The sequence below is a fragment of the Schistocerca cancellata genome, chromosome 12 (assembly GCF_023864275.1).
Source record: "Schistocerca cancellata isolate TAMUIC-IGC-003103 chromosome 12, iqSchCanc2.1, whole genome shotgun sequence".
Taxonomy (NCBI): Eukaryota; Metazoa; Arthropoda; class Insecta; order Orthoptera; family Acrididae; genus Schistocerca; species Schistocerca cancellata.
The window spans coordinates 165,055,115-165,066,784 of NC_064637.1; the positions used below are offsets into that span (position 1 = coordinate 165,055,115).

Below are 11,670 nucleotides of genomic sequence, written 5' to 3' on the forward strand. Positions count from 1 at the left end.
AGAAGTGGGCGACGGGCGCGTAAGCTATGCCGTAATAAACTGCGAGGGACTGCCACCGCTGACAGTGTACCATCTGTTCCACTGGACCACTGCTGGGCCAGAGCCGGGGGGGCGCACATCTGTCCTCCAGTGTCGTTCGGATGAGATGTCGACGTTCTCTGGGGGGGCAGGGGGGGGGTCTGGGTGGTGCGATGTGACCCTTCCGTCAACCACTCGGCGCACACCCGTTGCTCCTCCGACACTTTTCGTCCCACACGAGCAGCAGTTTCCCGGATCGATGCATCACATTCTGTCACGCCAGTATTGCGCCCTCTTTCGAACTCACTGATTTGAGAGTTCGGTTCGCGCAAACGTCTGCTCCAGACACACTGATTCATTTCCTTCGGCTTATAGCAGCCGCATTTCACCGGTAGGTGGTGTCGCGCCGTGATATCGTGGTTGACCTTGAACCCGCGGACCGATGCTGTTCAGATTCTAATCATTTGTGCAGACCATAGTAACGTACAAGCCCTGTGAATATGAGCGTGGTATGTCTAGTCGTTCCAGATGATTTTTTATGAATATTAGTTTATGAAAATAATAATACAGCAGTATTTGGAAAAGTTTCATCTATATAAACTTACGTATAAACAATAATATAGACCTGCTACCTTTGGGCCGTTACACTGGTGTACAACTTGTTCGTGTCGTTTAGGCACGTCACACGTTTTCTGACATTTCAACTTGCACTTGAGAATGGCTGTAAAGGCGAAATGGTGATTGTGTGAAATAAATGAATAGTAATTTACAGTCCAATGGAAATTTGTTTCAGAGCTGTTGCGTGTGCAGCGGGAATGCGGCGAGTCGCCCTCGTTTCTGAGCGAGCCGGACCCACAGGGCACAGCCAGACAGCCAGGTGACGAGTTGGCTGGCCGCAGACCCGCGAATCGATTGTACGGCCACGCGGGGACGTGCGAGCTCGGCAGTGACGTCACAGGACTCGCTGGCGGCTTCACAGCGGCTATACGGACCTCATTTTTGCCCTCTGTTAGTACGTTTGTGTCTGGAGAGTACTTACTTGTGAGGTCAGCTTGCAGTCGGTAGCTGCGTGACGTGTGGCACAGAGCGGTGCAAGCAGCCAGTAAACACACACACACACACACACACACACACACACACACACACACAGGAGGCCGGGTCGCGTTGCGTAGAGGTGGCCAACAGCAGCTACTGTAGGGCTTCCTATCTTGTGTGTGTGACACACCAGCTCCCACGGGGATGCCACTACCTGTGCGACCGTCACACACAACCAACGTCACGGCGCGACTCCTCCGCCACGCTAGTTCTGCCCCAGCCGGTGTCGCCCTCCGCAACAGCAACACACCGCTGCCCACCGCCGGGATTCGGCCCTGCAGTTCTTTCGATTCGTAGAACCATGCAGACTGAGCAACACAGCGCCATGGACTGTCCCTGACTCGACTCGAGTACCAGCAGGTGACAGTTAAGACGGGAGACACCAGCACGACGATGAGGCTTTCCAGTACGGTATTCAACTTTCGCTGTATGGGACAATCTTCACTTGTCCCCAGCCGAAGCAGCAAGATTTTGGAAATGGCGACATTCCGTCGACGGAGATTGATGTACTCAGAACTTCCATTTACTTCAGAAACGATTACGAGGGAACGTCGAAAAGCAAGGCCTCCGAATATGAAAACTCTTAGAGCTTTTTAAATAAAACAAAAGTTATTAACATTCTACATCTTTATTCTTGACGTCAGCATGCTCGCGGCCCTCTGCCGCTAGAGGGCTCCGGACTGTGTAGCGTGTGACAGCAACTGTGTCGGTGCATGAGAAACCGCATGTTTATTTATTTATTTAACCTGATGCAGCATTTCACACATCATAGTTACATCATGACAATAGTTTACATGAAAAAATTAGATTACTCTAGTCACAAAATGAATAAAGAGTAGTGACTAAGACCTAATAAAGTTAATGCGGCGGTATTTTTACAACAGGTGCTATACATACAGATTATGATAAAAGCAATAATAACAACAGTAAAAAAATCAAATAATAATGATAAACATGAGAAAAATTGGCAATAGTAATGAAGATTTGTGCAGATGTACATTAATATCTTGGTGTGTAAAGTAGATGTTTACTAGTATAGCGAGCTTTGGGGAAGGCAGATTTAAGGAGGGGGAAAGAGGGAAGTAATGAGGTGAAGTGCATTCATGTACAGAGGAAGGCATTACTGTTGCTTAAGTAGATACGTCATTAACTGTTTCTTGAAACCGGACATGTTTTTAGGTTCTCTAACATAACGAGGCAGGTTAGTCCAGAGTCGGGTTCCCACTACTGTAAAGGACTTGGAGAAGGTGACTGAGCGATGCAGTGCAACAGAGGATTTTATTATAATGGGAACGTGTGTTTCTGTCATGTTGTTCCGACATGAGCGTTAGGGACGAGTAGAGATATGAGGGACAGTCTACATTTATAAGGCAGTAGATGAGACAGTGTATGGAAATCTCTGCGTTTGTCTGCACGCAGCCAGGACAATTTTGCATATGCTAGTGAAATGTGATCAAAAAGTCGAACGTCACAGATATATCTGACGCAGGCATTCGTGACCAGTTCTAGACGTCGCGAATTTTCCTGAGAGAGGCCTTGTAGGATAATATCACTGTAGTCAATGATTGGGAGTATAAGCGTTTGTACTAATTTCTTTTTCAGATCGAAAGGGAAGAGTTTTTTATATTTTTGTAGCACATGAAGGGATGCTGATGCTTTTTTGCACACTGCAGTTATGTGCCCTGTCCAATTTAGATTTTCACCTATTATTACTCCCAAACTCTTTGCTGAGGGAGAGAAGTCAATATTTGTTCTATTTAGGATAAGAGATGGTACGGATTCCAGATGTTTTGGGCTAATGAGGTTAGAGTGACCAACAAGTGCCGCTTGGGTTTTAAATGGGTTTAGTTTTAGACCTATGTCCTGTGCCCATTTTGACAGTTCGTCGAGGTCAGTATTGAAATTTTCAATAGCTTTCTTGAGATTGCTTGGTTTCGCACTTAGATACAACTGAAGGTCATCAGCATACATATGATATTTGCAATAGGGCAGAACCGATGACACATCATTGACATACAGAGAGAAGAGTATAGGACCTGATACTGAGCCTTGGGGAACGCCTGACACTACCTGCCGCCATTGTGATTTTATATTCCCGGACAGGACGCGTTGCTGACGAGACGTCATGTATGAGCGAAACCATCGCACTGCACTTGGTGAGAAATTTAGACCGCTAAGTTTGGCTAGTAAGATGTCGAAGTCGACAGTATCAAATGCTTTGCTAAAATCTAAGAAGCAAATGATAGTCGCTTCTCGTCTGTCCATGGCAAGTTTCAGGTCATCTGTCACCTTTATCAGTGCGGATATTGTGCTTCGATGTTTACGGAAACCTGATTGGTGTTCGTCTAGTAGGTTGTTAGTAGTTAGGTAGTTGGTGAGCTGGTCATGGACTATATATTCTAAGGCCTTTGATAGTGCAGGAAGAAGGCAGATGGGGCGGTAGTCAGAGGGTGCTGTGGTGATGTCCTTTTTAGGCAGTGGCTTAATTTGTCCCATTTTCCAGGCCTCAGGGAAAACACTTGTGATTAATGAGTCGTTGAAAATGTCTGTTATAGAGGACAGTAGTTGATCAATAATAAGTTTTACCATCTGGATAGTGATGCCATCATGTCCAGTAGATGCTGATCTAATCCGCATTATGGCTTTCTTGACAGTACTGCAAGTGACGTGCTGTAGATAGAATTTTTCTTTGCAAGAGTCGTTCATGCCGTTGAAGTAATAAATGATTCTCTGTTTTGTTTGCCGTTCAATTGTGGTTCTAGGTAATGTGAAGAATCGGTTTAGTTCTTCAGCTGGGGCCATGGGATTTTCTGCTACTTTTATTTTGCCTCAACCGAGACTACGGAGATTTTTCCACAGGATAGCTGGTCTACATCTGTTGTCAGCTAATGTACGGGCATGCCTGAGCTTAGCGTTTCTCACCGCTTGACTGACTTTGTTTCGTTTCTGCTTGTATACAGTATGATTTTCAGGTGTAGGGTGTATCTTGTATGCTCGATGTGCAGCGTCTCTGAGATTCATGAGCTGTTTTAGTTCATCAGCCAGCCAAGGTGCAGGTTGCCTTTTTACTTTTCTGGTCTTTATTGGAGCGTATTTGTCATATAGTTGAGTAATTTTGTTAGTGAAATCCTGGAGTTTGTCATTTATGTCCATGAGGGGAGTAGAGGTCATCCCCCAACTATTTCTTGTGCCTCAGTTTCGAGTTCAGGCAAATTTATGCGTTTGAGGTCTCGGTATGTAGACAGTTTTTGTTTCTTTCTAGGACATTCTAGTGAATACGTCATGAAAATGATGTCATGAGCAGACATGCCAGGTGCAGATATTTGAGAGGTGCGGAGTATTCTGTATGGAGATTTCGTTGCGAATATATCTATGAAAGTGTGACTGGTAATCGTGTGATGAGTAGGTGCCAGCTGAAGTAGCCTCATATTGAGGAAGAAAGCATCCTCTTAAATTTCCCAGTGGAAGGACTATTGCGCAGAAAATTAATGTTAGTGCCACCTGCTATAATTACATGTTCATATGACGATTCGAGACTAGAGAGGGCAGTTTCGAAGCAGGCGAACCCACCTACTTTAGGAGGTTTGTAGACACATATTAAGCACTTTCTTTTAAGGGATTTGATCTCTATGAACATATATTCCTCTTGTTTATATACATTGTTGTCGGATGTGTGTAGTACTGTTGGTGAGAAATCAGAGTGTATGTACGCCCCTACTCCGCCCCCTCGTCAGTTGCATCTGTCGTGCCTGAGAAAGATACAGCCATTTAGGTTTACGGAAGTTGTAGGGATACTTGGTTTGAGCCAAGTCTCTGACAAAAGTATTACGTGTATATCAGTAGTCTGAAATATATATTTGAACTCGTCGAAGTGAGCTGGCAGACTGGACATTTGCATGTGCAATATGCAGCTAGGTGCCTTCGGGTGTCGATTGCCGACCGATGTTTGCGGGTCGTGGTTAGCGGTGACAAGAGGGTCTGGCATGAGGAATGCGGAAGGCGTATGAAGGGGGGGGGGGGGTGTCCTCCCAGTTCTGTGCAGCGCGAGCGGCCTGCCGGGGGAGGGGGTGGGTCCCCGGGGAGGCAACGGGATCTGCGGCCAAGGTCAGCGAGGTCTGCAACGGTTCTGGAAGTAGCCGTGGGCCGGCAGGGGAAGGAATTTCTGTAAACACAACGGGAGTAATCTGCACGTAGCGGTAGAGTGTGATATTAATTGCACTTATGAGGATAACAACTAAAGTATGATGGTGGGTTGCTAATGAAGGATGGAAGTGAAACTACCTTATGTAATAATTAACAAAATTACATGAGAGAAACAGTTAAAGATGAAAATAGTTACGTGGAGAAACGAAAAGTTGATAATACAAATAATAACAAAATTACACGAGAAAAAACAATTACAGATAAAAAATAGTTATGTAGAGAAACCAACAGTTTGATAGTACATTAGTTAAGTTTTGGTTGACAGTGTAAACAATGTAAACATACAGGTTAGTGGCAGCAAGATTAGACATGATTTAGCTTCTAAAGCACAGGCTTTCGAGTTCATTAACACTGCAAATTGTTTTATTTCCGTTTTCGGTCTTAACCATTATCCTGCCGTCGTTTGTCCATACGTTCTGTAGCCCAAATTTCGAAATCGCGCTCTTCAAAATGTTTAGTCTTTCAGAGATCAGATCCTCACGCACTGTCAGACCCGACTTCGCGAGATTCTTCTTCGCTCTGAAGATCTTTTCCTGTAAGAGATAAATTTCACTGTTATAGGTCTTGGTTGTGTAGAACCTGGCGACCTACGACCCACCCTATGACTTCTGTCAATGTCACTCAGATTCACCTGCACGCCTAGCTTTTCTTCGACAAGGTTTATCACTTGTTCGTCTGTGTTCTCTCTGCTGCTCTCTGGAATGCCGAACAGTCTGAGATTATCGCGTCTCTGATATTGTTCGAGCTCGTCCGTCTTCTCGATCAATTTCTGTTCGAGCAGTCGTGCTTCCTCCTCACTTGCTTTTAACGATGAGTCCAGCGCACGGATCTCGCTCGCATTCGCCTCCAGAGTTTTCTGTGTTTTGTCCGCCACTGCTGCAGTGCCGGCATCAGTGATGGTTTGAACAGCGAGCCCGAGCGTCTGCTCGGCCTGCAGCGCGGCCCTCACCTCACCCCGCCTCAGCTCACCTCAGCCTTCTTCACGAGTGCGGCGATGTCAGCGATGCCGGGCGGAGCGGCAGCAGCTTCCGGTGTGCACTCCACGCCTGCGCTGTCGCCGGCCTGGCCGTTGGCTGCACTGCGCGTTCTTCGGCGATTTTCCATTTTAAGTGCGATTCCGTGTAATTGGTGCTCAGTATGTGATGTAAGATACGACACTCGGCAGTAGATATACGGGTTTAGTATATGTAGACTAGCCTAACTGCTTAAAACACCTCCGGATTTCACGTAAACTTGCGAGCCAAGCTAACGCACGTCACTCACTCACTCGCCGCCATATTTGTTATCGAGTTTCGAATTAGAGGAGTTTCTCCAGACGTGGGACACCCTCTGCTTCAGCATGACAATGCAGAACCACACAGGAGCGCTGCGACGTCTCGAACAATCCGACAGCTTGGGCTCGCTGTCATCGATCACCCTCCACACAGTGCCGACTTGGCCCCCTCCGATTTTCGTCTCTTTTCCAAAACTTAACAGAACACCTTCGAGGACTTCACTTTGGTAATGATGAAACGGTGCAAGCAGTGGCGAGGTTGTGGCTCCGTCAACAACGTCAGACATCCTACAATTACAGCATCAACAAACTGGTCTCTCGTTGGAAGATCTATTCGCTATATATGCGTTGAGAAATTATACGTACACGTGAAGAACAAAGATGTAGAATGTTTCTAACGTTTGTTTCAGCAGTTTTCATACAAAAAATTCGGACACACGATTTTTTGCACGCCTTCGTACATTCTATGACACAACGCAGTATGCATCATAATTCCGATGTAAATTTGTGCAACTTTTGCTGGAATACGTCATCTTCGTTATAATGACTGTAATCGTCGTAGACAAAGATATTAAATCGCTGTCGCGAATTTGTCTCGCAGCGCTTTTTTTTAGCACTAGATCTTGTGAAGACTCTCTCTTGTCTGGTCACACATATTATAATCTTTATATCTCGTTGGAATGGCGACTTACGGCCTGTCTCTCGTAAGTACTGCACGACGAAGAATAGATTGCTAATAAATAAGGTAAATACGCAAATCGAACATACTTCCAGTGCACCATGTACTGTACGACCCACTGTTGCTCACGCGTTCTCTGTTTAACTCTTTTATAGCAGAAACTAGTTGAGTACCCGGCTTTGCCCAGGTATGTATTTATTAAAAACTCCTCCTTCACCTTTTTTTCTGTCCATCTGCTCCTTCACCCCTCCGAGATCGTAACTAATATGCCTACTAAATTTCATTGAAATCGTTTGTGAGGTGTAAGACGAGCTTCATAACTGCGGCTTTGCCCACTTACGCATATGTCAGATATATTCACCACATTTCACACGTATTCGTGCACATATCTTACTTGTACCTCTAGTGAACGTCGCTCTGCACTTTCATTTCTACGCAGCTCAATGTTTGTGGCGTCATGTCTGCTGAATTACGCGTCATACAGTTTTTAGGTACGTTCAGCGGCACATGTGGGTGCCTTTTGCAAAATGAGTCACGAATACAGATAGTACTAGAGAAATAATAAATTAAAACGTCGTGCTTCATACGGCACTTTTACTGTAGCAACAGCGAAATTATACTTAGTGATTAACTTTTCTTGTTTCATCATTTCGTAGGGGTTGTCAGCGAGAAAAAATTTCGTAAAGGTATAAAATGATGTGTAAAGTTCGTGGAGGCCTTTTGGAATCATCTAGATGACATTATTCAGAAAATCCCAGATAAAAACATCATCATTCTTCTTGGAGATTTTAATGCACAGATTGGTAAAGAAAAAAGATATAAGAAAATAGTTGGAAACTATTCTGCACACAAGAGAACAAACAGAAATGGTGTGAGACTAATAGAACTTTGCCAAGCACACAATTTAATTCTTAAATCCACAGCTTTCAAGAAACTACCACGAAGACAAAAGTCATGGCTATCCCCAAATCCTAGCCTTGGGGAATTTCAACTTGATCATGTGGCAATCAAGAAGATTTCTAGCAAAGAAATCATGAACGTTAGGGTACTCAGGGGTGCAAACTTGGATTCAGACCATTACCTTTCTAAAATTAAGTTCAAAGTCATCCCAAACAGGAAACGCAGCATGAAAAAAATTAAGGGTCGGAAGTATAGCACAGAAAAGATATTAAAATCAGATGAATTCACAAAAGCAACAGAAACCATTCAGACACAAAGCTGGGGGGATATCAAGGAAAACCTCATTACTACAGCTGAACGGATAGCACCTAACAAAAAAAGTAAAAAACATGCCTGGTGGTCGCTGGAATGTGATGCCCTCATTGAAACAAGAAAACAGGCATGGCAAAATTGGCAATCACAGAAAACAGAAGAAAGTAGACTGAATTTCATTACAGTTAGAAAACTGGTAGATAAAAATATAAAAAGGATTATGAAGACACATGAAAACAAAACTCTCCTCCAAATTGATGAAGAATTTGCTAAAAACAACACAAGGAGCTTTTACAGAACTTTCAAACAAAGGTTATCAAGATACAAAGCACCCACCCTCCAATTTCGAGATGTAAATGGGACCATCGCTCACAACAACACGGAAAACTGCAAAATACTAGCAGGCTACTTTGAGAAACTCTTGAATTGTGAACCCATCTATGAAAAATTTGAATCCATTCCAAACAACCGTGAGAAGCCGGATTCAGAACCACCGACGACTGAAGAAGTACAGAAGGTCATTTCAGAACTTAAAAACAACAAGGCGTCCGGAGAAAATCAAATAGTGGCCGAACTATGGAAAAAGGCTGACAAAAATGCAGTTACATCCCTAAAGTGTGTTTTCGATCAAATCTGGAAAGAAGAAGAGATCCCCGCAGAATGGAGAACAGCTCTCATCCACCCTATCCACAAGAAAGGTTTGAAGACAGACCCCAACAATTACAGAGGAATATCACTGCTGGATATAACGTACAAGATTCTTTCTAAAGTCCTTTTGAACAGGGCAGAGCCGCAATTGGATCCGCAAATCGGGGAATACCAGGGAGGTTTTAGAAAGGGTAGATCATGTTCGGAACAAATACTAAACCTCAAAAACATTATGGCATACCAAAAATCAAGGGCAAAGACATACGTAATCTCCTTCATTGATTTCAAAAAAGCACATGATTCGATTGATAGAGAATCTCTGTTATCAGTCGTGGAAGAAATGGGTTTGGATAAGAAAACAACTAATATTATAAAAGCGATCGTTACAAATACATTATCGAAAGTTAAATTTATGGGCGAACTATCGGAACCCTTTGAAATAAAAACGGGAGTGCGACAGGGCGATGGGCTCTCACCGTTGCTGTTCAATTGTGCGGTTGAGAAAGTAGTCAGACAATGGAACACAAATATTAAGAGTGGTATAAGACTGGGTTGCAAAAAGAAGAACCTTAAAGTAAATTGCTTGCTTTTGCAGATGATATGGCCCTGTTTGCTGAAACAATGGAAGAAGCACGGGAGCAAATCCTTGAACTAAAGAAACAAGCAGCAAAAATTGGTCTTCACATCTCCTCTGAAAAAACTAAGATATTGACAAACATCAAGCACTCATGTAAATACCTCAAAGTTCAAGAACAGAAGATTGAAAGAGTAAAAGAATTCAAATATCTCGGAGAATGGATTACTTGGAATGCTGGGGAAAGCAAAGCAATGGAATCCAGAAAAAATGAACTTGAATTGGCCTTCCAACTAACAAAAAATACATACAACAAAAAATCCGTTTCATGGGGGTCAAAAATTACACATTACAAGACAGTGATTAAGCCAGAAGCACTGTATGCAGCAGAAACACTTAACATGAATTTCAAAGGCCAAATGGAGAAACTTGAGGTAAAGGAAAGAAAAATTTTAAGAAAAATCATTGGGCCAAAATTTCAAGCCAATAAGATTATATACATCAAAAATGAAACTCTCTACAAGAAAATTGAAAAACTTTCAGATTCTATGCGAAAAAGGAGAATAAATTTTTATGGTCATCTTCTCAGAATGAATTGCAATAGATTAACTAAACAAATCTTTGACTTCTTCCGTAACCGAAAAACGAAGCCCAACTGGTTTAAAGAGATTGAGAAAGACCTAGTGGAATTAAATATTTCAGAAAATTCACTTATTGATCGAACTGCTAAATTAATTACTAAAGATGAAAACATAAGGTTCCAAGACAAATCCACACAAAAGTCCAAATCCTTCATCTCGGAAGAAGAGAGGAGAAGAAGATCAGAAAGAATGAAGAAATACTGGGCCCTAAGAAAAGAACAACGCACAAAGAAATGATTGATCCAGCGTACCCCAAAGAGGGTGAAACGAAAGAAGAAGAAGAAAGTTCGTTGCAAGTGTCTAAGTGCTTTCCTCCTCAAATACTGGATGACTCAAGTAAGGGTATTCGCGCGTCGTGGACGACACCGCTTTTTCACCCCCTTTACTAGGTAGGTCGTTCTTACCCCCCACAGTGACGATTTTCAGACAGTAAATGATATGTATACCGAGTTTTGTTGTATGCCTGTACTGACTTTTATAACACAAATGGTTTTAAGATGTAGCGTCGAGTATCAGTCATGGCTTACGCTGCTACGAGAAAGGTATTGTATGGTTAACAAGGAGTGCCAGCGTACGTGAGAAAGAGCGGACCTTCAGCCTGTTTAATAAAACTGAAGCTAAATAATGAAAAACACTGGTAAACCGTTTGGAATCAGAAGAGTCGTTACCGGTTTCGGCCTGCATTGGCCACATTCAGATACATTTACCTGTTAATAGTTTTAGTTGATGATAATGAAACTCACTTTCAACTCAACTCTGATGTAAATAGTCATAATACAAGGCACAGAAATAATTTTCATATCGACCTTGCCCATTTGTCCAGGGTTCGAAGAGGAGTTACCTACTACGGTGCAAAAAATATTCAACGAGGTTTCGTTTAACGTAAACTAAGCCACTGGAAATCCCACCCCATTCAAAAGAAAATTGAAACCTCAGTTCATTCTTAGAGAGACAACAACGCGTGACTACAGTAAGCAGGTGCAGTGGATGTAAACTAAAAACTCCTGCCGAACAGGCCATGAAGGCGCAACGCTACCGACCGGCCGCCGTGTCGTCCTCAGCCCACAGGCGTCACTGGATGCGAATATGGAGGACCATGTGGTCAGCACACCGTTCTGCCGGCCATTTGTCAGTTTCCGAGACCGGAGCCGCTAATTGTCAATCAAGCAGCTCCTCAGTTTGCCTCACAAGCGCTGAGTGCAGCCCGCTTACCAACAGCGCTCGGCAGACCGGATGGTCACCCATCCAAATGCTAGCCCAGTCCGACAGCGCTTAACTTCGGTGATCTGACAGGAACCGGTGTTACCACTGCGGCAATGCCGTTGGC

The 11,670-nt window shown here is 43.6% G+C and overlaps 1 pseudogene; it reads right to left on the reverse strand.

The window, feature by feature from the left end:
• Positions 1–11,552: 11,552 nt before the first annotated feature.
• On the reverse strand, positions 11,553–11,670 carry LOC126109910 (5S ribosomal RNA; annotated as a pseudogene).